Source organism: Ischnura elegans, chromosome 1 (genome assembly GCF_921293095.1).
Source record: "Ischnura elegans chromosome 1, ioIscEleg1.1, whole genome shotgun sequence".
In the NCBI taxonomy this organism is placed as follows: domain Eukaryota; kingdom Metazoa; phylum Arthropoda; class Insecta; order Odonata; family Coenagrionidae; genus Ischnura; species Ischnura elegans.
In genome coordinates this window covers 105,979,990-106,005,070 of record NC_060246.1, presented here as the reverse complement: position 1 = coordinate 106,005,070, position 25,081 = coordinate 105,979,990, and the positions used below count along the sequence as shown (strand labels likewise).

Genomic DNA, 25,081 nt, shown 5'->3' with positions numbered 1-25,081 from the left:
AAACCCACAGTGGAGGCACAGGGCGGGCAAACTGTTGACAGTGTGCGACACCAGCGGCTTGGCGAAAGTTTTCCTGAACTAACGCTATCGTTTCGTAAGATAGTTTTGATTTAAAAAAGTTATTGTGTAAAAAATTATTTCATAACTTGTATAATGTCACTCAGTTGATATCTTTAATAATAAATAGGAAATATGAAATAGGTGTGCTTCCTCTGTCTCACCCATTGACCAATCATGGATCGGCCAATGAAATTTCGTCTCCTCATTTCGAAAGTTTTGATCGTTATGAAAACATCTACTAACTGTGGACCGGTTGGATCTTGTGCTCTCGCGATGTACGTTTTTAGGCGTTGTTTGTATATAGTTGTTGATTCTATTTTAGTTTAATTCTCGCTACATCAAGTTTTTAAGCCTGTGTGTGGTGTGTGAAGTGGTTGACAACGTTATATTTTCTAAAAAGTGATCATTTAAAGTAGTCACGTATATTCAGCCCATTAACGCTTGCATGGTGATCTTGATTTTGCTTACGAATTAGTGTGTTTCAACAATCAATAATATCACATTCAGTGCAGTGAAGTGGCCACTGGTAAAAGAATTTTCTTTGTGGTGTACCCATCCCGTAATTTTGTGATGACACTGAGGAATTATAGTTCGCTGTGTGTGTGTGTGGGTGCGAGGACTTATGCGTACACAAGTGAGGCATGGAGAGATGCTAGTCAGGCTTTCGCCATCCTATGTTTAGTGTTTATGTATTTACTAATTCAAATCATTGTACTTGGCAGCTGAGTGACTTTTTTATGTTTAGAAAATAAATTGGCATTTGATTTGCACATTTTGTGATTTTATTTCAATGATATCCCGCATAGTATCCCTACAGCATGCAACACGCAAAGCAAGAATAAAAGTGGAATGGGGACTGGAGGGGAGGGGAAGCGGTAGGGGAGGGTGCTAGTTTACGGAAAACTTTATCCGAATGCGCTGCAGTCGCCCCAGCCGCGTCGTCCGCTACGCTATCTGTACTTTTTAACATTGAAAGTCATATCTATGGATAAACTTATGCAAGGCATCGAAAAGTGTGTTTATCCTGAAGAATGCAACACTGCATAACAATTTTGCGTTAGCTCACGGCCGCTCGGTTTATCCACGGTGTCGCTGTACAGGCGTGCTGAGCAAGGCCATATGGCCTTGGTGCTGAGCAGTTTATTGTTGAGGTTATACGAACTGTGACAGTGAAGCAAGCGAATAAGTTGTCAAGTAATGTAACAATTTAAGCTTCATTACAGAATACAGAATATATTTTGAACTGACTCACAAGTTACAACAAATTAATGGATGAAGTAGTCAGGAGTTGGGGGAGCAGAGATCCTGATGCTATGCAGTAAGTAAACTGTGTTCCAATCATAATTCGTGCAGGCCTTCAAAACCAACATCGACCACTACTGTTTTCGGTGAAAGACTGTTCAGTACTGCAGGCAATATTTCTGCCAAAAAAGAAATGATTAGATTCAGATAGGGTAAAATTGTTGATTTAAAAAAATAAAACCTGGAGAAAGAACTAGTGGCTGCCTGACGTAATGTGGCTTATCGGTCGATCATTTATTCGTTAACAACGTGGTATTTAAACTTTTACTTGGCAAATAAAATTACGCAGACGATCCTAAGTTTTCCACCTACTTTACATCTTTAGTGAAATTATTTTTGTTCACTTCACTACGGTGTTCATTTAAATTTGCCATTAATTCAGATAATAAGAGTTAATACTTGGAACCGAGTATCGAGAACTGAGAACAGATTGGGGAGAACCGGACCGGTACCGAGAACCGAAAAAAATTAAGAACCGACTCATCCTTAATATACGCAATGATGTGATCTGTCAAATGCATAAGTTTTCGATGCAATTAAAATCATTATATTGCAAAATGTTGGAAAAGTTGATCGAATTTAGCTTACAAAGGGCCGTGGACATTTTTGAAAACTAATTAAAATGCAACAGAAATCAGCCCTCTGTGGAATTGAATTGGGCCTCCTCTATGCGGTCCCCTTCCGTGAACCTTTGGAACGCGCAGTTTCGTATTCAACTTTATCCATGGGCTTCGTAACCGTTCGTTTGTTAGTTCTAACCGTAAATAGTGGGAGGAGACACATCGAAATGAAAAATCTCATGGATTTTATAGGAAATTGAGAAAAAACCTCCGGAAAAGAAATCGATGCGACTAAAAAGCAACTCGACTCAATTTTATAGCCTTAATTTGCGACGATTTGCTTTTATAGTTCCGCCGAAGAGTGATAGGTGGCGTCCAGTCCAGAATCTGTGAAGTTATATTTTTTGTTAATCCTGATCGTAGATTCTAAATTATATTTATTGATATTTTAAAATATACCGGCATTAAACCTTGAAATAACGTTTGCTTGTAAATATAAGCCATGAATTTACCATGTTACGAAAATCATGCTTTTGATATTAAAAGTTGCTTTTGATAATGGTGGTGAATATAGGATAACTTGTGTATCAAAAAGCAAACATTTATTTAAACAGGCAGTGTGAAAGTATTTCCTTAAGTTATCCGTTGATGACACAACATTCTAAGGAATGGGATGGAAGAAAGTTCACCGAGATAGCCCATCCATCATGTCAATTTCCATATTCAAGTCCCTAAAAGTATGGATTATCTTGAATGTTAATCAGGATTCACCAATCTCGTGTACTTTAAAAAGTAAAGGGGACCTTTGAATTTGAAGTGGTCTTTGGGAAGTTCAATTCATTATGTGTTTCCGGGCAAAAAGGAAAAATGATGACAAATGTAATGAAATATCAGCTAAGTGTCTCAAAGTCAACTAGTCAGCTTTTTGAATGGCATTGCTTATAACTTACAAGTTCCCTAATTGGATAACAGATAATTTTTATGACTGCCTAGTTTTGATACCGTTTGGAATAGGGTTCATGGCGGGAAATGCATTTTTCCGACCGTACACCTGTTTAAGCTGAGTTTGAAGAATTTGTGATTATCTACTGTCAAATTATGATCCCTCTTTTCGTATGTCAGCGTGTGAAAGTTTTTGGAGCTGAAGTAAAAAGTGTCTTTAGCGACTATATGGCCAAGTTGTTAACCTCAGTATGAATGGTTAATCTGATATCCAAAATGATTCAATTGCTATCTATAATCTATAGAGAAAGCGGCTGGTAAAAATTGCTTGGCATATTAGATTCAAGCAAATCCCCTGCTTATTTAGCTTGAGCGATGATTTAAGTGCCACAATTAAGTTGGCTCACTAGTAATAAATTTTATCGTAAAAATTTCAGCTGAGATAAATACAATGAGGAATAACAGAACAAGATATTGTCAACTCGATGACCTAGTTTCAAAATAATCATTTTTTATCATGCATCGATAGACACCTGAGGTTTTATGTCGTGTGATACACTTAAATATGATATTTCTCTGCACAGAACATGAATCTTCAGGCACCCATTTTGGTTGCTGAGAAAAATGTTATTAGTCACAATTTCAATTTCGAACGCAATTTTTACTGAATCACACACAGGGGATATCAATAAAGACTTGAAGGAAAGAAATTTTCAATCCTGGTTTATAATATGTATGAAGAAGAAGGTATGAACGAAATGATTTTGTTTACATTACAGGGTGAGATCTTTTTTGTGCAGGTATGGGAAAAAATGTTAGCTTTATCCAGCTTATCAGAAGAAGTACCTATGAAAGGACTTTGGAACCTTTCTTTTGTGAATTATTTTGGTGGAGTTTTGTGGGTTGATCTTTTAATAGCTCGATGAAGTTGTCGACGTTGCAGTTCAAGTGAAATTAACGCAGGAAATCATACTTGTAACAAATTCAATGCAGAAGACTGCAAGGGTGTAAATCATCTAGTATTTAAGCACTTGCAAAACTGATTTGGTCGCTGATTTGATAAAAGGTGATTAATGGATGTCCCTAGGTAAGGACATAGATGACTGGCACATGCACAAATGAAAAATAAATGAGGTTTCTTAATGCTTAACAACTAAATGGTTTTAAGAGTATGGAGCAACCGAAGCTAGGGCTCCTGACCTGGTTTAAATAAAAAATAGCACTTAAAGTTTCCTGTGAAGTTTGATAATATTGAAAAAGAATTACATGGAAGCGTTATAAAAATAGGTGGACTGAGAGCTAAGAAATATGACACACTTGGATAAATTTAGACTCATAGAGATCACTTTATTTTCTCATTCACAGGTTTTTTCAGTCGTATAAGAGCAAATAGCTGTGATCGAGACATTATATCATAACCTCTTTACGAAATGGTCTAACCTCAAAGAGATGGGGTTTAAGAATATCAGCAAATGGAATCTTCATTTAAAACTGTAAGCATCATGACTAGGATTATTTCACGATAAGGACAGCGTGGATCGAGATTATATTCATTTTTCCACCAGGTAAAAATTTTGGGTTTGCGTTCATTTGCCTGTCCTGTGGTAGACATTTTACACCAGGATCGAATTGGTGGTTGTGGAGAAGAAATTTATTGGTTTATGAGAATTTTTAACGATGATTACGGATGTAAAGTTGAATATACTCTTTAATTAAATGATTCATTGTAGATAATGCTTGAAGGAAATGGAATAAATTATGAATATGCCTGCTTTTCTTATTCGTACCCTTTTCCAGCACGTCAAATTTACCGGGAAGCTCTGTAGCTGAACGTTGTAATGTAACATTTGGCCACTAGATGGCAGGATTGATGTCGAAATCGCGTTCCTCCCAGTGCAAAGAAGTTCCAGCTCGGAACATAGATGGCAATGATGTTGACGTTCCCGCATTCTACACAGCGCCGCTGATTTAATCCTTTTTCCCCTCCCCTCCCTTCCTTCGCCATCCTCCATTTCTCTCTCGTATCCTTCTTTCTTATCTCTCCTCGTTTATCCCTTACGTACGTAAGCGTTTTGAGTTGCGCAGAAGCTCAAAAATCATACCCCCTTCCGAAATGCGCAAGGGGGTCAGCGGGTGCAAGGGGCTAGTAGTGGGGTGTGGGGAAGTCATACCGTGGATGCTGGGAAGAGGTGTGGGGGCGAAGGGGAGGAAGGGGAAAGGGCGGCTCAGGGAGACTCCTCGATATTTTTCATTCCTCTTTCTCTCTCTCTCCTTCATATCCGTCTCTCTCTCTCTCTTTCTATCCCTCTTTCCCTCAACCCCTGACGTCACTACCGCTTGAGACCCATCGTCCAATCGGATCATACCTCCGCCGCCATCCACGATGCGGGGGTGGGGGTAGCGCCGCGGATGAGCTGCGGGGGTGGTATGGGGCGCGGTCCGCACGAGGGCGGGACGTGAGGGGGATGCGAGCGAAAAACCTCCACCCCCACCGTTTCCCGCACCCCTCCAAACGTGAAAGGGGTTGGAGAGAGGGTGTGAGGGATTCGTAAGAGGAAAATGGCAAGATGGGATGGGGAGGAAGAGAGAGAGAGAGAGAGAGGAATAAGGAGGGCGATATAGTATAGGGAGTTGGAGGGGTGTGGGTATTGCAGCGTTACACATAGGGGCGAGTGGTGTGAGGGGAGGCTGAAGCGGGGGTGTTTGGGAGTGGAAGGGGCGGGAGGGAGGGTCGTGTAGGCGGGGGAGTTGTGCAGGCGCGCGCATCTGCCCTCTCCTCATTCCCCTGTATCACCTCACCCCACTCGTCCATATACTCTGACGGTACTCCTCACCCTCCCTCCTTCGATCACTTCCCCTCCTCTTCGCGCCCACACTCTCGCTCACCTATGCCTTCTTTCCCTCCCCTCCTCACAACCCCTTCGCTCCCCCCCCCCTTCCCTCGGCCTGGTGCCCGCCGCCTCGCTTTTGTTAGTGGAAGCCGGCATCTCCCCGTTTGCCCGCCGCAGTGTCGTAGTCGCTTCGGTCGAGGGCTGGCGCGCGCGCGAGGTGCCAGGAGTTTTAGTGAGACTGTCGGCGCCGGTAGTAGTGGTAGTTAGTCCGCGGTCGTCCTGCCTGCCCGATTAATTGATTCCCCGTATACCGTGTATGCACATATATTACAGTAGTAGTATCCATCTCTAATATATTTATCATCATCATCAATATATACACACTCTCAACCAACCTAAGTTAATTGAAAATCAATCAAATCCACTTTGATTGTAGCTCTCGTGTACGTCGTACGTGTTTGCTGTTTATGTAATATTGTTTTGGATGTGAGCGGCCTTCATTGTTCTCTCACCTCAAATCTTTGAGCGGGCAGAAGAATCGCGGCGTTTTTTTCGTGGAACCACCACCAATTGTTTCTCCTTGATTTCTCCGCGAAAAGAGGAAAATATTTACATCTCCCTCTCCATTCAAAGGGGAAATCTTCCGTGTGGAAATTTCTTAACTCTTCGCCTCTATTCCAAGGGAAGAAGTGAGTCAGAGCAATAAGCAGACGACGACTCTTCGGAAGACGCCCAGGAGGAGTTGAATAGGGCCGAGTGCGCGCGGAGTGGAAAGATCCTTTCGACGAAACGACGCGAGTGCGACGATCATCGTATTCAGTGCGAGTGAGTGAGTGAGTTTGGGAGATTCCCGTGTTACGTACAAGGATTTCGATCCGCCGCGATCTTGTTTCCACGCGCGCCGCCCCAGAGAAAAGGGGGTTTGTTTCACACGGCCGGGGAGAGGAGCAGCTCTGCTTGCGGGAGTAGACGGCGTAGCCGAGTGGAGTGGTTGGGTGCAGGAGTCCCGCTGACCGGGGAGAAGTAACCAGAGTCCCCTCCCATCTCCAATCTGCCCTGGGAAAAATCCAAGGACCGCAGATCCTCACCATCCGCAGCCAGTGTTCGTGAAATTAAGGAAATTTTGAGTGTTTCGGCGATCTGGAAAATTAGGGGAAAAAACAAAATCGATTGCTTTCCGAAGGAAAACATCGGCGAGAGATTTTTTTTGTTAAATTTTCGATTTCCTCGAGTGAGTGTGTTTGAGTGAGTTGAAAAAATTTAATTTATGAGTATTCCCGCCAGCCATAAAAAATTATAATCACATGATATACGTACAAGTGTGGATTTATCCGTGGTTTTGAGAGGAATTAAACGTTAATAGGAGTTCGGCTGATCAGCACACCCCAAGTGTTTGAAAGTGTGTGAGAGAGAGAGGAAACCAAAGTCGCACTGCACGTAAGTCTCCCACCTTGTGCTGTGGTTAAATCTCTTTCGGTATTCCCCCATTGTTCGTTTTTTTCGGGATAGTGCCCTGATTGGTCCATTTAAATTAATCATTTTATTGTTCCTGACGGAAACTGTCGTATGGCGGTAGAGAGAGCTGCTTTGTCGAACTCGCGATCCGATAGTCAACCCGCCGCGCAGTTCAGTCATTTCCTCTGCGACCAACTCCGCACCAGGGTTTATTTTCCGCCCGCTTTAATGCGCCATCCCCTTTAGTCACAGGGGAAAGCCAGATAGGAGCCAGAAGTGAGCTTGTGGACGAGCAGGGGATAGTCCGTGAAAAAGAAGGGAATTCCTGGGTTGGGATTTTATAAGGGGTAATTTTCACACAAAAATTTCAATTTCTATTTGCAATAAGTAATCCGTGTTTCCTTCGTATTTGGTTTTGATTAGAGTTAAATGTTTAAATTTTTTATTGTATCCCGCTAAATCTCTGTTTTCCACGGTGCATGACCATGTTGCTTTGAATAATTCCGGTTTTGTCTTCCTAAAAGATAAATTAGATCGCGTTTACTTTGACCCCTGCAATTTTCAAGGAAGTTACCCATATATCAAGTGATAATGTATTTTCAATATTTCGTCTTGAGGGCCACAAAAAAATTATTGTTCTGATAAGTTCCCACCTTGTATGTTTATAACGTTACCATCTCTCTCTCCGTCGCCGTAGGTGTATCCACTGCGAGAGTCCACCGCCACATATCCCCTCAACCAAACACATCGCCCGCGCACAAAAGAGTGAAAACGCGACCACGTGAGCCGGTCGATTTAATCAACACGAGTGGGATCTTTCGGGAGCAGCGACGAAGAGAAAGCTAGGATCGGTAGAGGAAGCAGAGGAAGAGGGGGATCCTTGTTGCCCGGCGAAGAAGCAGCTCACTCCCGGGTGTGGACTAGGGAACGGCGGTCGCCGGCACGGCCAAGATCTCCGGCGAGAACCATCTCCGCAATTCGGGGCCATGGAACCGCAAACCCAGGACAGCGTGGCTGGAGGAGGATCGCCGGCCGAAGTCCCCAACGACCCAGGGTGAGTACTGATTCTGTGAGGGACGCGTGGGAACGAATGTCCCCAGTTCCCTGTGTACTCTTGTTTGCCCGCGGTTTCTCATATTGAGAACGCGCGAAGGACCAAGTATGTAGAAGGTTGACTTATCAGTGTTACTCTATGCCCTAATTTGGAAACATGTCACTTGGATCGTTTTAGTGAACGTGCAGATCGTATTCTAAACGTCTCATGTCATCGGTTATACCATATATCCACCTGTCTCTGACTTTTTTATTGTCGTCTTGTGCGAAATGTAACCCCCTTTGCGCCCAGAATTCAAATATGTAATATTTCCTGACGTTTTATCGGAGCACCCTCCTCCGGATATATTTTCTCATATATCTGTGTCCCATGAGACAGCTTAGCCTGGAAATTCATTCTACACCCGATATTGGTATGCCTCGTATAGGTACCAGCAACTACCGTGGTTAAATTACTTGTGACGTTCGGTCTCACACCTCATCCTGGACTTATTATTTCCGGAATACCTTCCTCCAATGTTTTCTGTGCACATCGCACGCCCCATTACTGTCTTCCGTCAAGGGTAGACCGATGTCAACTTTGATTTATTCTCCCTTACCCGTCACACTATCCATCCACCCTCGCCAACCTGTCCTCCAGTATCTCCCAGCAGTGACCTCAAAGTTGTCGATCGTGTCCCCTCTGAAAGAAACCGGCCAAGCAGTGCGGAACGAGATACCGTGGGGTCGGGTGTCGGGGGCCCCCAGAGCGCCAGGGCCGCACTGAGGCGTGCCGGCGAAAGGGGGAGATGCCGGGCCGATCGAGCGGTCCCGGCCACGCCGGTGGGAAATGGGCTGGGTAGCTGCCGCATCGGACGGCTGGGCCCGGGGGGGCGTCGGTTGAGGCGGCGGCAGCGGCGCCCGTCTTGCCCGCCGGCCGCCCGCCCGCGTCTTCTTCGTCTCTTGCGTCCCGCACACTCCCCGGCCGGCCGGCAGGCGGCGGCTACTCCCCAGCCCGCTTGCTTCTTCCCTCGCCGGCCAGACCGACCGACCTAATAGAGGTCATTCCTTCCTTCCTTGGTCTTTCCTCTCTCCCTGCTCCGCCCTCTCGCTTCCTTTCCCACTCGCCGCCGAGGTCTGCCTCCAGCAGACGTGAAAAGAGATCTTTTTTCCCACGGAACTCGCCCTTTAAAAAATTCCTCCTCGTCATTTTTTTGGCCGTGTTTGGTCGTTCGTATCGGCATCTCCTCCCACTAGAAGGTCTTCCGTTCCCCAACAAGGCAGTTCCCCGTGGCCTTCGACAGTATTTGGATCGCAGTGGCGTGTAATGCCGGGATGTTTTTGTACACGAAACGGTCCGTACTCGTTGTGAGTGTAATTTATGAACAGACTGGGATGAGTGTTGATAATTATGCTGTACTGCTGATCATTTTCGTGATAATTATTTACTATTCAGTCTGTTTTGCCCAAAAAGCTCTCTAAGATATCATATTGCCCTATGTTAACATATTTCATTGCAGGGCATGACATGTATAACATATGTTTGCAACGAGACTTTTGAATGAAGTAAAATTGAAATCTGTTTGATTCGTCGATATTATTCATCAGTCGGCAATTATAGTTCAATCCGCCCAATTTATCTGTTAAAAAATCGTGCATCATTATTAAGCAACTTCTCTTAGGTACTCTGTGCCTTCAGGAGGTAACCCTTCAGAAAAAAGATTTCATCTCCCAAAAACCGTTGTATTTGAAAACGATATGAATTTTTGTTTCCTGCACTTTAGTTGGACTTATGGAAAAATGAGCTTTGATTAAGTTGCAAGAGTAATTTTTTTCTAAAATACTTTGGTGTGATTAGTGAATCATGTGGGTTTCGTTACTCTGATATCCGAGATAAATGAGAGACAAAACCGCATAGCTATGTCGCTTTATTTCAATTTAGCGTGCGTTTATATCATTTAAATCAAAACTTAGAGATATTATCGTGTGCGGGAAGTGGTAGTACTACGGATCGATTCACTCAGAGGAGACAAACTAGTATTAATAATAATCACTCAATATTCATACGACAGGGAATCATGTGATAATGAACATTAAGTATTGTTAGAATTCATGCTGAACATCCTTACACATTGTGATAAGTACGTTTTGCGTGAAAATGTGTATCATTATGAAACAGACGGTTAATGCCTAACTCACAGTTACCACAGTATATGTCAAGTATATATACTAAATGTACGATTAAAGCGCTGAGAAAGTATTCGTAAGATACAATAACAATATAGTTAGATCGTTGGTACAGACCTTTTGCTATGTGTAAATTTAGCGACTCATCTTTGAAGTTTTGAAATGATTTCCGGCAGAATCTTGAATTGTAGATAATGTTTCGTGTATATCCCCCAATTAACAACCTCATGGTCTTAAACGCGGAATTTCTGTGAGCATTCAGTTTTGAGATCACTTGCCTGATCGCTGTTCGTGGCTGCTTGTTCAGAAACTACGTTAGCATCGTGTCCACGCTCAAAATGCTTGATGTTAGGAACAGGCCAACTCTAGCAACCGATGTGAAACCCTCGTTGGGATACAACTACATTGCAGAACAATCTCGTGAGCGTGTTGCGAATAAAATCTTCATTAGTTTTCCGATCAGCTTTAGTATCAGCTTAAAACGGGTTGGTCAATCTCTTTTCAATTTGTTCAAGGTCTGCTCATCTGGTTTGTCTCCATATTCTACATGTCTATCTCCGTATCGGTTTTCACCAAAAGTTACTGCTCACTAATATCTCATGATGTTAATTGTATCATGCCCATTGGCCGCAGTATTCTTTGCCGCACGTTCCATTGCCTTAGAGCCATCCATCTCTTCGCAAGACGCGACCCTCACACGCCCGTCGAAACGTTAGCGTCTTCACTTTTGCCGAGAAGGTTTTAGCATCACTCATTAAACGTGTAAAAAATGTTTCTGTTTACGTGTAATACACGTAGATTTGGTTGGTGGGAATAAATTCGACGGATTTATTTTGCATTCTCTAATCTGCGATCGCCTCTCAACTTCAAGCAGCCTTAGGTTGTTTGGGATTGGGTTTAAGGTTTGTTGCCGCAGGAAAATTCTCATTTTGTAATCAAATGAGATAGAGAAAACTAGGAAAAATGGACTCTGTTCCCGTGCAATGTTCAGTTTCCTTGCGAAACCCCTTGATACGTACTGGACGCACAGGAGCGTTGCTCATGGCTTTATGAAAAAGTAACGCCAGGAAAATAAGTTTTTAATGGCTCATGTGTCTCTACGCGGAATATTATTACCTTCAACAGACATTTTTGATTATATGTTTTTGTTCTAATCATTGATTTCTCAAGACTTTAAGATGTTTAATTACTGAAAATATCAAATTATCGTTTAAAATAATTATTCGATGTGAAAGTAGATTTTGTTATGGAATTTTAGGTGCATAAGAAATATATCAATGAAATACAGAATATAACGACTCATGAGACAGAATTTTCTCAGGCCACGAATGTTATCTGAGTATTTCCAATAGGCACGTTTGTCGCTTCGCTATTTATCTTATCAATAATTCCGCTTGATATATCTAGGTGCAGGAGTGCCACGGTTTATTGGAAAAAATCTATCTTCAAGCCACCTATGGGATTGTGTAAACGTTGTAATTATCTATTGCGCCGGTACGTTCTAATTTTTGCAATTGAACCATTCATTCTGAAGGATTTCTAAGGTAGGATGAATAACTCTTAATAGCCTCAATCAGTCAATTTGTAGAATTTCTGTTTATTCCCCTAGATAGACATTCTATTGTCACGTGTTCGCGCATTCAATTAGCCTTTCGAGTGTATTAATTTGATAGCACACACCTTCGTTTTAGGGTTTCGATATTACGAATATTAAACGGCTCGTAGTGAATTATGTGGGTCACAGCATGCATTTTCGAGGTACAAATATTAACGTGAGGCTTGCCGACTCGAACACGGACCCAGCTATTGTTTGAAGTTCGTTTCTTTTGGACGTTATCGTTGTAAAATCAAGATTCCTAACGGTTAATATTTTAGCGTCTCTCTATGTCCTTACTTTTTCATGCTTTCAGTAGGTCTGGTTGGGGATATGATTTGAATAAACCTTCTACAGCGAAAAGTGATACCGTGAATATTAGTTGCAGTTAGTTTTTGGTCTCCTTCCGCGCATGAATGAAGCTCTGTGATAGAAATGAAACTTGAAATTCTCGCGAAGCAAAACGCCCATTGACGTAGTACCTATCGCTTGAGGCACGCTGAGTGGAGCCGGTTCTTAGAACATTTGCTCGTGTCGGCAAACTGTGGCATTAAATAAACGCAGGGGCTCTAAAATATGCAGTGTATTCATTGAGGTGGTGACTAATATGACTTTAATTATGTCATGAATTATCTGTTTCCTGTGAACTCGCCGTTTTATGGTTTTCTTTCTTATCTTTTACATTGCGAGACCGTTTGGTAATAATAAATAGACAGGAATTTTTAAGCTTTTGAGTGCTCCTTGCATAACTTCGCTGATAACTCAACCAGCCCATTCAATGATGTTTAACTATTTCCTCACGACTCGCCGTGATCATCTACGGCCACTTACATTTTTCTACTCCTGCACTTAAGAAAGTGGAGGAGCAATTAGGAGCTGTTGCTTGAGTTACAATGGAAACCTATTAAATGACCCCCGTGCGTCATATATTTTGTGTGAAATTCTCTCATCTTTCCTCATTCATTCAAATCCAACGAAAGAACGACAGGAAATGTAATGTTCATGAAACAAAACCCCAAGGCTTTTTTGTCATTGGAAAATTTTGATTCGACGGTCTTCATACTCCATGAATTACTTTCATTGCGATTGTTCTTCCTTCTAGAAGTTAAGGATTTTGTGGGATGTATAACTGCTGTTACGCACCGCTGGAGTAATTGCGTTTATAGGTTGTGAGGATCTCTTAATGTTATCTGGAGGAGCCGGATAATCACTAATTGAAATAGTGAAAGACTTGTGATTTAAAACTCATTGTTTTATTTTTGGTCAGAATATCAGGTCGTTTCGTAGTGGGCATGATTGCTGTTTCATGAAATAAACGTGGTCCATATCTTATCTCTGTAGGTTAACCGCGGGAGATCACGTATCTCTACGAGCTTCTCGACTTACGAAAAAATCTGTGCCTTTCCTTCTTCTGGGGATGCATGTAAAACACGAGTTTCTTGGTCGGGAGTCTTCGGAATATCCATATCTATCTGTCCTTTATGGCTCGTAAATGAATATCAGTGTCCTCTTCCGACAGTTCTAATCTCCCCTAACGCTCCTCATAAGAGTCATCCTTTCCACCCCTTATCTCTGCGGCTGTCCAGTCGTTTTATTTCGCTTCCAACCAAGCGGAGGCGGCGGGTGACCGGTCCGCCCTCCTCCGAACTCATCCCCCGAGACACTTCTAGCGTCGGGCGTCAAGCGCACTTTCTTCAGCACGCCGTCGACGTTGCCGCCGCTTTTTAATCACTTCCCTGAGAGAATAACTCCTAAGGTCAGATCGAACCCGAGATAGCGTCCGCTGCCGTTGCCTCCACAGCGGCGGATTCATATTCCAGATGGCGATATCATAGTGTCTCGCATTCCGGTTTCTTAACGCTCTTATTCATTAGAATGGGGTAAAGATCGATTCCGCAATCTTGCGGATGTGCGAGAAGTCTCTATCGTAACTTATGGTGTGTTTTGCTCTGTTCTCGCGATTGAATTTTCGAAAACTAAATATTATTGTTTTTACAGCATTTTAGCGTTTACGGGATATGAGTGCATTCATGATCATCATCAGTCAACAAATCAAAGATTGGTTTTACGCAGCTCTTATTCCGATCTCCCATCCGCTAGCCTTGTCAAAGTGACGAACATATTCTTTCATGTCCTTTATCACTTGTCCTATGTAACTCATTTGCGGCCATCCCTTGCCTTCTTCCCTTCTACCTGTCTTTCTACGACTGTTTTCATCAGGCCACCATGCCTCATGGGTGCATGGGTTGCATAGGTAATCGCAATCAACTATACTGTCCATTTCAAAAGACTCGGCGGCTGACTTTCCAGCCTTTCTCGTCAGCTCTTGTGGACTCTCATGGAGGAGAAATATCGGTGATATAACGGCAGCGAGAAGTCAATCTCATATCTTTGTGTTTTTTCCCCATTCTAAATATTTAGGAATCCTAGCATATTGGTCCCCCTGTCAACTATTTATTTAAAAGGAAGGCTTGGCTTAGAATGCTGCCCCTTTTCGTCAGAATTCATTGACTTTACAGGATGAGAGAATTCTGTGGAATAACTCCGGTAGATAATATCCGAAGATGTTCAAATAAAATCGAAGGGCGACTGTGAAGTAGGATGTTTTTGCCGTGGGACTGTTTTTGCCGTATCTCCTTGGTACAGAAATCGTTCGGCTCATTTCGCAGACTAACCCCATACTCTCAATGCGTCCTTTGGTACATCATCATATACTTTCCGCTCAGCCAAAACCAAAACGACGGGCCGGACAAAAAGATTTTCCCTAACGATTCGGGGAATGTGACACTCTACTTTAGGTATAATCTCCTAGGTTTTAACAATGATCGCACCCGTTGTCATAAAACTATTTCTATACCTGTGGGTGCGTAAACGTGAGCTAACGGGAAAGGCCCAAATCTCAGCCACCTAGTAATTTGACATAACCCATAGGTACTTGCGAAAAATGGTGCACACACCTAAAGTTTCGTTAACGTGTCTTCGTTGGTCGGGGACTTTGCTTTATTTCGGAAGTGAAGCATCCACTGCAATTGTATCTCGCCACGGGGACATCCCGTGTTTTTTTTCAAGCTCGTAATGCATTTTGGAGGACACAGAATGCTTTTTCTCGCGCGGTAAAGAGACAAAAAGATCGTTTTCGCAGCGAGAATACGGTTTGCCGTGGCGTTGCAGTGGGCCATTTGTGCTCGCGGCCGGGCACTCGCACCTCGTCGGAAGTTGTTGCATTGTGGGAAGGATGGCCTGTATCGCAGTGATTGTATGCTAAGTAGACGTAATATAGTGGCGCTCCTGAGGATGTGGCGGTTGGAATGGTGCATCCTCCGCACGAACAACTTTTTTCCGTTCCCTCTCGTGGTTCACCTCCTCCCGCCTGCCCGGAAGCAGGGCGCGGGTAAAGATGCGGCGGCGGCGCTCCTTATTTATGCACGTTACTTTATTTCAACTGCTCATCCCCCTTACAACATGTAGGATAGGATCTAAATCTCTACTCATGTAGCTGAGGCGGAAGATTGGATTGAAAAAAAAATCCTCGTTGTCTCCCCTTGGTTGATGTATATATTGCATTTTGAAATGATAGGTAGTTGCACTTTTACGCAATTATTTAATGCGTACGACGGGTTTCGGCTCACAGTGCCATCAATTAGTACATAGCTCTGCGAGGCGAAACGCGTCGTATGCATTAAATAATTGGGGAAAAATGCAAATACCTTTTATTACAATGTGTGGAATTTTCACCATATCACGCCTGAATCGGTTGAACCTATAAATTGCATACTATTTAAAGATTTTTAGGCCCTTCAGATGATTAGGCCGAATTAAAAAGTAATTGATTTTACATTTATACACGGTTGTAAATTATTTTCGACGGCTCTCGTGTGCGACGCAAGTTATTTCTACCTACCGCCGTCCTGCAACCTTTTCAAAGGGATCCAAATCTCTTCATGTATGGTTGTGTCGTTTGTAGGAAGAAAATCCTCCTAGCCTCATCGTAGCAAATGGGAACTTATTTTTATGTTAATTATAATGGATTTATATAATGTAATACGGATAATGGATATAATGGAATAGATGTCAAGATTTTAACCTGGTCACATGCGGGGAAAGTGGTCTATAAGAACGGCAAAGGAAGGCATAGTACGAAATGAATCAAATGTTTAAGAATCTGAAGTGGAAACAAAATAAGTAAGCATGAAGTAATTAGATGGTAGAAGGATTCAGTGGGGATCAGAGCCGAAATGAACCTTTCGTTGTTGACTATTGATAATGTTGATTAAGGCTTTTAGAAATTCGATAATTGGGCGGCAGTAAGATGTCAATGGTTTCATGATTGGAGTAGGTAATGATCTAAATTATTGAGAAAGGTATTTGTAGGTTATCGTACCCGAGGCATTTCGAAGAGAATGAAAGACGTACTAACCTGTATTGCATTATATTTCTCTAGTATATATATGTGAAGATAATTTCTCGGTGGAATCACTTTGCGCACTTAGGAAAATGAGAGTTTTTAATATACGCGGAATGGTTATGTTTGTGCGGTTTTCACTGCCGCAGCGTCGTTTTTCCGAAACTACTCACCATCAATAGCATGCGGAGGGGATGAGCGTGTTGAAAAGAGCCAATGAACCCTATCCCTTTCGTTGTGAAACCGTGGCGAGGATTTCTTCCCTTCAGTCAACGCCGTAAACCGATATCGAAACTCGTATATTTTTCTTTTAAGGCTAGGTTTTACGAGATTGATCTTGGTGGGTATGGGTCAGAGAGCGACATTGTCTTATCGGAAAACATTTTACGAGATTGGGGTCATTTCCTGCCGGCAGAAACCCCGGGAAATATCGAGAATATTTCTGTCCATGCCCCTCTTGCACTTTCGTTTCATTATCTCAGTACTGGGGTGCTGTTTGTTTCGGATTTATTTGTTTGGAATATTTTATTGATTTTTTATGAATTCTTTGAGGAATATCAAAGGATTACGTTACGTTTTTTGTGAGTTTTAAGTCAGAAATTTCATCCCTTAAGGTCATTAATGACTCTTGCGGAAGAAATATTAAAAATGAAATGACTCTTGGTAAAATATGAGCTATATCCCATTATCAAGTCATCGCCGTAGGTCTCTTGGATGAGCTATTTCGAAGTCAGCCATTCAATAGTTTTAATCGCTTTGGTTTCCTTTATAATAATAATGTGATGATGATGATAATCTGTCTCTGATAAGTTTAGATCATACGATGAATTTTATCGTGACGAACCCAGATCACGGAAGTTAGACTGATTATGCATTCCAAGGATTATCTGGCTCTTAAAATTGATGTTTTCGTGCGTTTCTCTAAGGAATGATTTATAATTTCTCTTTCGATTTTTTCATATTGTACGGCTGAATTTTCATTAAATTTTTCGATAATTTGTATCCGTTTCCTCCCTATTTATCATCGAACCTCAATTTCTCTGTAATTTTCCATTATAACCATAAATAAATAGTTTAACTTGTTTTTTTTTTCATTTATGCTCACAAAAATTATAGGTAATAAATAAACGTGGCACCAAGGTTGAGGCTTGAGTAGCACATCATGCTGCTCCCCTTGTAGATAATCTGAGACTGTTTCAACTATATTGTCTATGCTTGACTGCATTTTGCTGCATACATTTGAATCATACATAATTTTACTTGGGAGCGTTTATTTCTTTAGTCTATAATATTAATCAGGCTACATAAAAAAATGAAGTAAATTGTGCTTTTGCTCCGGTTGAATTTCCGTCAGACAGTCCACATATCGATGGTATTATTATGGTATTAACTGTGAAGAATAAAATCATAGACCCTTTTTTACTCTTTCCAAGTCAAGATGATGATAACGGCTTAGCGAATAGGACTACTTTCCTCTGGATACAAATTTTCTTTCTTTGATAGCGAAGTAGTCTGCGGGAAGCTTAGCTATGATATTTATCTGTACAGTAATCTCATTCCACATTAGTACCTCAACATTCACCACTGCACTCTCCTATTTTAAACGTTTGCATTTCAAGAGCTTGTGTATAATGTAATTTCTGCTGATTGCTACTACATTTTTCGTTGCTGTGAGGAAATAAGGCCGGTAGTCGGAGGAATTTGATTGATGATGAACAGTGCGATCACGTCGGAAATACATTTCTCGGCGTCGACCTACATACTTCGGCAACGGGACGAATCCAAGCCCCGGGGAACATAATAGCCTCAGTGACTCGTGGAAACTGTAATCATATATTGATTGAAATTTTATTTTTTGAAGTTTTCTTTTGCTTACTCTAGTGTCCGTCTGTTTTACTCCCCCTATCGTCGCGTAATGACATCTCAAATATGCTGTGTCAAGAGCTCTGAGGAATATTTGAACAATGGGCGCATTCCTCGATTACCCACGGTTTCTTTGAAAATGCATGTGGAACTACGTGCAGTCATAAATGACATGACATCCATGGACTATTGTGCGTAAGTTAAATTTTTTAAATCCATAGTAGAAGGGCATCTATACATTGAGCTTCCGATCATCGGTTAAGATTTTTTAGAAGCTAGGTACAAGGGCAATTCCTGTGCTCTGGAACTTAACTGGAACTCAAGATAGGTTGCAACTACCAATGCGAATTCACAACTTTGAATATTTGAAATTCATCATCATCATTAGTCAACAATCAAGAAAAATAAATTACAGAAAAATAATTATAGAAAGTGTTTTTAAAATATCATTTGATTCGGTATATATGATATTTTTTTATAGGCTCAGTGATCAGTGTTTATCTGAATAGATTTGAAATTTATTAGTTCCTGTTATATTTTTACTATCTGGGTTGCACAAACATTTATTTTACGTTTCTACTGATTTCTTTCTTCATTGAACTTACTCGCATGGGAGTTGTATTTACGCGGTTATGGTCGCTTTATTTTTTTACAATTTTTCTTAATTAAAAAGGTGGCAATACGACTTGTCAAATCAGCGTATTCAATTTTTCATGGGAGGCTCGAGGAAATAGGGATATTAAGCATATTATCATTACTTTTCGTCTGGATATGATTTGTTTGAAATGCCCCGATCTCCATGCGTCGTTGATGTCATATCGTATTTTTTCCGTTTTTAAACTTGATTCATGGAGTCTGTTTTCCAGGGCGACGAAAATGATAAAAAACAGGAATAAGAGATGAGGGAATATTTGCAAAGTCACCTTAAGGGAGCACTGACTTGCATGTGACACAAAGTGGGAAAATCTGGTCCCGTTCATAGAGTCGATTGATGTTTTATGCAAATTTGCTTTTGCTGGCATGCTGAGGAATGGTCACTGTTCCGTGTAATTTATTCTCATTCCTCTCAAGCGTTTCTCAGGCGGTTAACTGTCATTACGGCTCGCATCGTCGTTAGCGAAAAACAGCAACTCCTTTATGACGAGGTACAATTTAGTGCTTGAGCACGCTGGAGTCTAATTAAAAACGGTCTTTTGTAATGAAATGAAGCTGTGCATCTACTCTTGAGCATTGGAAAAATGTCCGTTAAAGTAGGTACCATTTTATGGAATATTTAAGTTGGAATATCCCTGTTTATATTTGATGAAAATGTTTTGCTGACTTATCAATATAGAATTTGATCTCATGTTAATTCTAATTACGTTCTTCGGCGATGTCATGATATTACTTGCTAATTTGTTTATAATAATTGGCTAAGTAAATGAGATGCTATTATTTTGTTCATAGGTTTTACTAATTTGAAGCGAAGAATTTTATCTTGTATCTCCTTGTTGAATAGGTTCTATTTGGTGAATTTGGTGATTGTAAAACTAATGCTGGTGGCGTATTCTTTCATAGCATTTGAAAATTATGATGATCATAGTCGTGTAGTAATTAGGTATGCTTATTCATCACAAGGTAGTTTTTATTATGACAGACATGGTAAACCTTATCTTCTGGGAACCGTGAACGATTTGTTCATGCAATGATGCTATTAATCGCATAATTTGGCCCTAATTGCAGGGATTTAAAGTTCTGATCTCCTATCACTTACATGCTTGTAAATTAGATGCTCTTTCTATTTTACTTCTAATAAACAGAAAATGAAGTGATAAATGCAGCGTTACAACTTTTTTTTAAACTCTGATTGCTACCTGCTAAAAAGCTAGGTCTGTGATAAGATGTTTTTCCTGACTATAGGTTGTGAACGCCTAAAAAATGTGAAATGCATTCATTGAGTCCTAAGTTCTTCGGTGTTATTTCCGGGGGGGGGGGGGGGGGGGAGTAAATCTATTTCTCAATAGGTAGCGTTTATCACATTGTGCTCTGTGTTTGCACTGACCTTATCTCTTCAAGTGTCGCGACGGTAGTGGCTTCAGCTTGTGTAGTTGGAACTATGCGTTCGTTCGTGGTATCTGCGTCATTTTGTGCAAACAGAGATTTTGCAATGATTTACGGTGTTTCCTTGTTTTCCCGTCCGTAAAATGCTTTCATTCTATCGTTTGAAAGATGATTCAACGCCATCGGGAACATACTATTGTCACGTTTTAGCCATTTTTCAATTAAAATTTGCGAATTTATCCTACTGTCTCATAAAGTGGTATGCTTTGTACTTGCATACGAACGCGGATTTGGAAAAAAGTTAACGGACCAGAAAAAATGGAAAAGTGTGGGTTATATTTTTTTGTTCAAAAAGTCAAGCTTATAGGGATAACATTCCGCTGGGACGATTGAGCATTGAACCTCACGCCTCGACAAGCTACCAATAAGTGATAAGGTAAACAACCAAAAATTAAAATAGAGAATTTCCCAGTCTGTCTCTGTACCGTCACCCACCGCGCATTGCAATAGGTTTAGGGAAGTCGCCACTTGCGGCGCTGAGAGGCAGAGCAATTTGAATTTCATGGGGAAATAGTTGAGAAACGATAATGTGAGAGGTTAACCGAAATGATGGTCGAGATGATGTAATGTTCCGAATTAATGACTTTTCAATGCTATTTTGAAGTATTAACTAGAGGTGGACGCAGCCTACACCTTAATCTAGTCCGCGCCGCTTCTGCCGAAAGTATGATTTTGTATCTCCCAAAATGTGATAAACCCTAGGTTGCATACTCCAATATTCAATCTCATTTTTGTACTTATTATTTCTTATAGCTCAATTTTTAATAGTTAGTGACCGATTTGAGTCGTAGGGACCATCGGTGGGGACCAGTGGCGTAACTAGGAATATGCTTTGGGGAGGGGGGGATTAGAGGGGATGGGGAAGGGCGACCTCCCACCCACCACCACCCTTTTAGGAAAAATTTGGAAAAATGAAATGCCTGCAAATGCATTTTACATAATTTTTGCACTTAAAATTTGGGTTTCATTAAAAGGTTACGTTAAATTTTACTATAAGTCAAAACGATACAATATTTTTTAATATTATATTTATTTCTCTGAGGCTTTGGCGGGGGGATCTACCCCCATCATCCCCCCCATAGTTACGCCACTGGTGGGGACACCGCGATTCAATACGCCCGATCGTCGCCGCTATCGAATTTTTATTCCTTGCTCGTGTAGTGTACGCGCGTTCCTCTGTTTCGTCAGAGAGTGATTTTCCTAGCCTTGTGCGTTGAGCTTCTCGTGGTCTCGCCTTCTTTCCATTCCGCAAGACTATACAGTGTTATAAAAGTGTTAATTAATGAAATAAAAGTGTTATTTTCGGGTTTCTTGTACCCGAAAACCTAAGAATTGACATCTTGGTCAATGAAATTATGACATTTTTCTATCTCGATTTTTTTAACATTGAAACCCTATAAGGCAAATTCAAATTTTTGGTTTGGACCCAAATAGTGAGGTCAAAAGGTCAAAATTGTAAAATTTTGCTTGCACTCAACAAAACTTAGGACCTTTCCCCACAAGTGTGCCAATTTTCATGAACGTTGCTCGATGCAAAGTTACTAAAATTACAGGTCAAAAATGACACACGACCCTTGGGACAGTCTGTATATAGTTTATTGGGATATTGCCCATTTCTCTTTCCGCCGCATTCAACATTTTAACGCCTTCGTCGTTTGCGAATGCAACCTAGACTCTGTGGCCAACGGGGCCACCTCGGACCCGATGAGATGGCTAGCCCCTTCCGCGAATGTCTCGTCTCATTTTTCGGAAGGGCGCTCACTTCCTCTCTCTCTCCGAGTGGGAAGTATGTTGTGGTCTGGCACGCGCCATGCCTTCAGTGAGGGGAGAAATTGGACGGGAGTTTGCTTGGCAGTGGGTGGAGTGAGGTGGGAGACGTTGGGTATCCAATTCCAGGAAACGAACTGGCGGACTATCGGGTGGAGGAGAAATTACTGGGGGGGGGGGAGTTTCAGTGTGCTCGTGCTGGAGACGTCCAAGCCGCTTGAGAATGGGGTTGTGTGAACCTCAGGTCCGCTGAGAAAAATTCAGGTGGTCTTTGAGATGGGTTATTCCAAACGCATTTTATATTGATTTTAAATGCCTTTTAATCACATTCAGCTAAATGTGCCTATCTCCCTTAATATTTTCGGGCGTTAAAACTTGATTTATGGTTGAGTTCATGCCAGCGTCATCGCTACCGAATGTGTTATTGATTGATAAGCGCAATATTCAGCATATGTATAATTAACTACACACCAGGGATACAAACATGAATTTCCGTTTAGAATGTGAAAAAGTAGACGAAAATTCACGATTTTGTGTTGTACTTTTTTGATCCTAATTTATTAGAACAGTTTTATTATTTAGATTTATATTGCGAAAAGTACTCACAGTACGATACATCTAAATGAAACAAAAATGCAACGTAGTCCTTCCAAGTTTATACAAAGGTAAAGGCAGGTTTTGTGGAAGTAAGTAATATTGTTTTATAATTCTACAACCGATAGGGGAGGCTGATTTTCTTGAAAAACTTTCTCAAGTACCTGATGTCTGCAATCTGTAAAAAAAATTCAGCCACATACCTGTGTCTCGATTCCTCGTCCCACGCGCTCTGTTAGTCCTTCCCGTGGTCAAATGTTCGATTTCCAAATCGGTCGTGCAGTCTCTGTGGGTTGACCCATCGGTGGTACTCCGAGTATTACATTATTTCCTCGACAGTAATACATTAAAGTGTATTGTCACGCACTTCATTGGAGTAAAAGTTGTAACGTTGGTTCATGCATTTCATTATTCATTTTCAAGATCTCGCCGCTTCATTCATGTTATTTTGCTTATCATCTTACCACAATTTATGTCATTCTTGTCATGGAAAGTTTGCCAAATTGCTGCTAGTAGAATTGTATTTAATTTATTTCCTCTATTTATCTGGTGTCATCCATCCGGAGCTATTTTGATGTCCTGGATGCGGTTATTTTGTTGCTATGCATAAAATGCAATTCGTTTTATTTACTGCTATAGATGGGATAGAAATTATTTCCAATTGTAACGATGATGTGCTAAAGTGAAGCGCAGACACTTTTTTAGGCTCTTGATATTAATACGGTCTCTCGGTAATCTGCGATAAGCGCCTCAACCACCTTAAGACTCGTGGGTCAGCCACGCCTCTTCGATGCGCCACCAAACAAGGTCAGGCGTGCAGGCGAAATATTGGCAGAATACAGGCCGAGGTTTACTTTTCCAGCGAAAAGACTTTTCTTCTGCGAGGTGGAAAAACTGCCTAAATTGGCGCTGGAGTTACGCGGATTGCCATTTTAACGCAGCTAGCTCTCCAAAGCAAATTAGCTGCTTCGCTGAATGCAGAGTGGCCAGCGTGGAAGAGGCAAACAATGATAAAAAGTGTGACAGTCCCTATTTTTGAATTGCGAAACTCAGGGGGAAAAATCGGATTTGACCCGAAAATATACTTTTTAATCACGGCACTCCGTTCGTGTTGTTTGGGTAATGTAACACAGCGATTCTAGGTGTGTGCCCGTGCTCAAAATGTGATTATTAAAATAATTCCGTATTTCTCTCTTTCGTTTCTAGTCTGCGTGGAAAGCCTCTTACATTTGTGCTCCTCAATTAGGTCGAATGGAATATGGGTTATTGAAATTAAAGTATGATCACGAACTCTACATTGATTTTGGCTTTGAAAATATATAACGTATTGTAGCTGGCAGACAACAAGTTATTGAGCATGTTCGCCTTTTTTTCATCTTTGGTTGTAGCTCTGAATTAAATTCAAGTATTGATCCTATGGTTGAAGATCCACGTGCCAGAAGCCTCTGGGGAAAGGCTTTTCGAAAGCAGTCCCATCCTTATTCCTGGAAAAAAAGACACTTTTGGGCATGATGTGCTGGCATGAATTTTGGTTCCTTTCTTCCAGTAACATGTCCGCCTCGTGGCATATACGTGTAATATAGACCCGACGCAATCACTTTTCCAATGCAATGCCGTGCTGATGCATCGTTCTATACATAGTCCAGAGCTTCCTGGAATTATACGTGTGCATACGGCTAGGAATGGCGAGCACTCACGGAATAAATGACGAGAAAATGAAGACATGATGATTTCTGTTATAGAGCCATTGTTTTTGAGGGCTCTCCAACAATCTTAGATTTCGAGGTCGCCAAATCTGACGGGATTCGTGAGGTTGATGAAATCCACGATGCAGGGAATCATTGGGGCTTCTCATCGTTGAAAACTTAGACTTGTATTGCAGCTTTCGGCATTAAAATGAGTTGATATTTGTATTATTTTCCCTTACATTATGATACCTTTGACCTTTGTTCTTTAATGCCAGCATTAATGAACAAATTTCGACCAATGCATTGATGGACATAGTTCATAGATATCATAGGTTGGTGAGGTTCATTCATTGGTAACCTAGTCCTGGGTGCTTATACTTCAATTGACAGAAGCCCTGAGCAGTAAAGAAAAAAATTACTGTGTTGTATTTTTGTATCGACTTACTCGCCTATGCTAAACGGCGAAACTGAGACCCTTGCTCCTTGCTCCATTAATTCCTTTAACCAGCCAAACCCACCAAAAACCTCTCGCTTCGTTTTTTTTTCATTCAAACAGATTCAATTCGTATGTTGGATTGTAAAGGTGGGGGTAGAGATGACCCCAGACTAAACCCCAGACGTGTATATTTCACACTGTTAGTGCGGGAGGGGGGCAGTTCTTATCCCTGGGCTACTTTGTAATTCGAGGACTTTCATTTGGGTTA

General features: G+C 41.4%; 1 long non-coding RNA gene across 1 annotated transcript in view; it reads left to right on the top strand.

The window, feature by feature from the left end:
* Positions 1–5,872: 5,872 nt before the first annotated feature.
* LOC124167619 overlaps positions 5,873–25,081 on the top strand; it is a 78,699-nt gene continuing 59,490 nt past the window's right edge. Inside the window, exons 1-2 of the long non-coding RNA XR_006866744.1 lie at positions 5,873–7,132; positions 7,848–8,204. This is a non-coding gene — a long non-coding RNA (uncharacterized LOC124167619). The remainder of the gene's footprint in view (positions 7,133–7,847; positions 8,205–25,081) is intronic.